Here is a 4,920-nt window from a genome sequence, read left to right as displayed (position 1 = left end):
TTCTCATCACTGGAAATTCCGATTAAGGTGAAACTAATTGCGTTAGAACCATAACAAAAAAATCTACAACTCTTATGTGGAAACTAATTCCATATTCCGAATCCATAATTCCAGTATTGTCAATCTGTGAAGATGCAAATTTAAAGCAGCAGAAACAGATTTATATTTTAGTTCAAATTGACAAAATTAAATTGACTATGGCCCATAAAGGCCCATTTCAGCCCAACCCAAAAGTGGAAGGCAGCCCCAATCTCACATGTATATAAACCCCCCCCTCAAACCCTCAAACCCTAGCCTCCACTGCCCCCTCCCCTCTCCCCCAAATCAGATCCGGATTCCTTGGTGGATCCAAACCGTCCAGTCAGCTTCCGTGAAGAACCACCATCCGTACGTTCAGAATATGAACTAGACTTCAACACAGGAATTGTAGTGATCGAAGATACGGACGATTCAGTGCTAGATTCATCTCGATCCGAGCTTCCACCACCGAGATATGGCCAAAACCGTGGCTGCTGTTCATACTCGAACCAGAAAACCGAGCTGAACCAGTCAGCCGAGTTCCGCAGGGACCTGCACTCCATACGTCCGGAATCTCAAGGATCCTGCAAGACGGAAGTTGTAGTGCTCGCAGATTCGGATCCGTTAACGCTGGCCTCACCCCGATCGGAGTTTCCAACACCGAGAACCATCCAAAACAGTCACTGCTGCGCGTATCTTTTCTAAACTGCAAACTCCAAGTAACAAAGTTTCGATTAAAAATCTGAATTTATTTCTTATGGATAAATACATAATTATTAAGTTGTTATCTTTCTATAATAGGCTAAAAAGATTATAGATACTCATTATCCTCTTAATAAATATTAGTAGGTGTCGGATCCATGATACATTAAGAAAATAAAATATTGTGTATATTTCTTTGATAAAGGATTTTGGATTTCTAACTAAACAAGTTTCGGATTCTCATTTAGTTTATTTATTTCTAATTATATTTATATATATATATATATAATAAGTGAATCAAATAATATGTGACTTGATAGTATCATGATATCAAGGATTAAATAGTTAAAGTTTAGAAATTAGAATTAATAAACTAGGGTTATAATGATAAATAGAAAACTTAGAAAATAAGAACACGTGAACTCAAACCTTATTAATTAGAGGTATGTTCATTTCTTAGGTTCGATTCTTGAGGAACTAAGAGACGTAGATAACGGTCAAGAAATTACTACGCAAACAGGTGCGGGCTTCCTAGACTTTATAAAACTATCTTACTTGCCTGTTGTCATTCAATTGTTTATTATTATGGCATTAGTTGGATTTATGCATGTTGTTTTCGAACATTCGTATGATATGAGTAGAATATAAATTGCATGAAAGGATATGATTCATACATTGATCATAGCATAAGTAGGATGTGTTGAGCATACATTGAACTGCGTAAGTAGGATGTGTTGAGCATAGCATGAATTGTATAAGTAGGATGTGTTGAGCATAGCATGAATTGTGTGATTAAATGATTGCGTGTGAAATGAACGGATAATGAAAGTGAACAGGGGCCAATATGCTTGCATATTGGGATGTATACATTGGGTCTGGTATTCGACTGGACCCCTCGTTAACGTGGCGTTGGATGGATTTCCCGTCACGGGTCAAGACCTAGCGTAGGGTGGATTCCCCGTCTAGTGAGACAACCCCCCACTGTTGGTTGGATTTCCCAGTGGATTGGCGTTCCCGTCACAGGTCAAGACCTAGCGTAGGGTGGATTCCCCGTCTAGTGAGACAACCTCCCACTGTTGGTTGGATTTCCCAGTGGATTGGCGACCTCCCACTGTTGGTTGGATTTCCCAGTGGTTTGGCGGCCTTCCAATGTTGGATGGATTTCCCATTGGTTTGGCGGCCTTCCAATGTTGGATAGATTTCCCATTGGATAGGCAAGTTTGAATGTAAAAGTATATGAAAGTAGAAGTAATGATAAATGATGCATTGCATTTAGAAAATACATAGGATTTCCCGTCACGAGTCAAAACCTAGCGTAGGGTGGATTCCCCGTCTAGTGAGACAACCTCCCACTGTTGGTTGGATTTCCCAGTGGTTTGGCGGCCTTCCAATGTTGGATGGATTTCCCATTGGATAGGCAAGTTTGAATGTGAAAATATACGAAAGTAAAAGTAATGATAAATGATGCATTGCATTTAGAAAAGACATACGCATTATATTTCTTTTCATGTTTGTGAGAATAAAGTAAAAGTTTTATAAACTCTGGGCTGGAACTAAATCCCGCACTGAGAGAAAGTTCGATCTCTCACCCGTTCCATTTTATATGGGTTCCAGGTAATGAAGAGGAGGCCTACAGACAAGTTCGTGAGTAAAAGAAAGCGGAAGGATCCATGTTTAGGATAAATGCCACTTAAATTTATCTTGTTTTCGTTTGTTTATTTTCCAGTAAATTGGTACACTTCAACATGCATGGTTGTTATCGTATTTGTAACCATGTATGTCCTGACCACCGTTGAACTATCTTAACTATTGTTGTAAGACTTTTATTTGTGAGATTGATGTGGCATTTATGAATTTTATTGATAATGTATGTGATGTGTATACGCCTTACGTATAAATACGTGGCGGGTTGTCTCGGGGTGTGACAACTATGTTGGTATCAGAGCCAGCACATACAATATCAATAACCTTCCGCTTAGGGAGCGAAAAACATTAAGGACGTGTATATATAATCTGATTTAGTATCAGTGTAGTACTAATAATTTCGGTACATACACGTAGTTTTCCTATATCTTAATTAATAAATAGTAACTTATTATCTTGTAGAAATGACGAGAGGACGACCCCGTGTCAACCCAAATGCAAATACTAATGAAAACGACTCAGGTGAACCCCAAAACAGGGCGAACCACTTGGAGGCATTGTTACAAGGTCTGGAAAGAGTTGCTCGGGTCGCCATAGAGACCGAGCAAAGGAGAGCACGTGAGGTGGACCCATTCTTTGAGGTGTATCGTTCATTCACCTCCTTACGCCCTCCAACGTTCGACGGAACAGGGGACTTTTCAACAGCTGAAAACTGGGTAGCCAACATTAAGGACAAGTTCCAGATTTTACGGGCGCCAGAAGAGTATAAAGTTGAATTAGCTACTCAGCTCCTTGAAGGTCATGCTCGTTTCTGGTGGCAAGAGGTGAAGCGTGGTTTGGATGAGACCACAGGGCCCGTTGGGTGGGTTGAGTTTGAGGGTCATTTTGAAAGGAGGTACATGGATGTAATGTCACGAGAGGCACTCCGGCAACGTTTCACTAACCTTAAACAAGGAAGTGGCTCAGCTGTGGAATACAATTCCAAATTTGAAAATTTGATGAGGTACGCTCCGGATATCATCCGGGATGAGTTTCGACTACGACAACAGTACCTCAGTGGCCTAAACCCCCGTTTTGCTCAGATGATCGACATCCCAGGTATCAACAGGCTACCAGAGTTAATGTTGAGGGCTACCACGACTGAATCCTATGATACTCGTATCAATCAGTCCGGTGGGTCGCGGAACGTGCGGCCAAGAGTAGAAGGGAACCCAAGGCCACCATTGCCACGAGAAAATCATAGGGATACAAGAATCGACAATCGATACAATCAAAGGGTTATGTGCAACCATTGCGGCCGATCCCACCCCTCGGATCAATGCAATACATTTTATGGATTGTGTTATCGGTGTCACAAACCTGGGCACCTGGCGAGGGATTGTCCCTCTCCTTCACCTCAAGGGAATGTGAACCCAAATAGAGTCCCAGTCGGTGGCTACGTAAGGCCCTCAGCTCCAAATACCAACATTGCTGGCCAACCACCGTTAGCGAGAGGACTAGGCAATTTCAACAACAACAGGAATGCGAACCAGAGTGGTGGCAGGGTGGGAGTTCATGCGCATCATTGTACCTGTAACTGTGGGACAGAGGGGGAGAACATCGAGGAAGTACCAGAAGGAGGGGAAGTTGCAACAGAACTCATGGCAGGTACGTTAGAATTGTCTGGACACCCAATTTTTGTTCTTATAGACACCGGGTGCAGCCACTCAGTGTTATCCAAGAAATGGATAGACAAATATAACATACAAACTCAAGACACTGGGAAAACCTTACACGTAAACACACCCGCACTACAATACACCACACCTGAGTTAAGATGCATAGGGTTAGCTTTAAGAATCGCTGGGAGGGAGTTTCCGATAAACCCTATCGTCTCAGAAACAGGACTTTATGACTTAATGTTGGGCCTCGAATGGCTGACTAAACATGGTGTCACCGTTGATTGCCCCCGGAGGAAGATGATCATCAAGAGAACAGGCCTACCTGAGCTCACAATCCGACTCCAGAAACAAGGAGACCGATGCCCGACCATATCGGCCTTACAAGCAAAGAGGCTGATAGAGAATGGGTGTTCGGCTTTCATCGTCTCCATAATGCAACATAGCACAGACACAACAGAGATCTCCACGGTACCTATAGTCACTGAATACGCTGATGTGTTTCCTGAAGAATTACCTGGGATGCCTCCAGATCGGGAAATTAAATTTCGCATCGATCTCGACCCCGACACACGTCCAATTTCAAAGGCCCCTTACCGTATGGCGCCAGCTGAACTCAAGGAGTTGAAATCACAACTAGAAGAACTTCTTAAACTAGGATTTATAAGGCCCAGTACATCGCCTTGGGGAGCACCAGTGTTGTTTGTAAGAAAGAAAGACGGTAGTATGAGGTTGTGCATCGACTACCGAGAGCTAAACAAGGTGACCATCAAGAATAGGTACCCACTTCCTCGCATCGATGATCTATTCGATCAGCTACAAGGTGCTACCACATACTCCAAGATAGATCTAAGGTCGGGGTACCACCAGTTGAAGATCAATCCTGAAGACATAGAAA

The 4,920-nt window shown here is 42.6% G+C and overlaps 1 long non-coding RNA gene across 1 annotated transcript; it reads left to right on the top strand.

Moving 5' to 3' along the window:
- The first annotated feature begins 311 nt into the window (after positions 1-311).
- Positions 312-2,470, top strand: LOC144569137 (uncharacterized). Its single transcript, XR_013515983.1, has 3 exons — positions 312-737; positions 1,181-1,240; positions 2,335-2,470. It is a non-coding gene; the product is annotated as an uncharacterized LOC144569137 (long non-coding RNA).
- The last annotated feature ends 2,450 nt before the right edge of the window (positions 2,471-4,920 follow it).

The sequence above is a fragment of the Carex rostrata genome, chromosome 18 (assembly GCF_964058835.1).
Source record: "Carex rostrata chromosome 18, lpCarRost1.2, whole genome shotgun sequence".
NCBI lineage: Eukaryota > Viridiplantae > Streptophyta > Magnoliopsida > Poales > Cyperaceae > Carex > Carex rostrata.
Note: the sequence above shows the minus strand (reverse complement) of the source record. Positions and strands in the feature narration are given on the sequence as shown.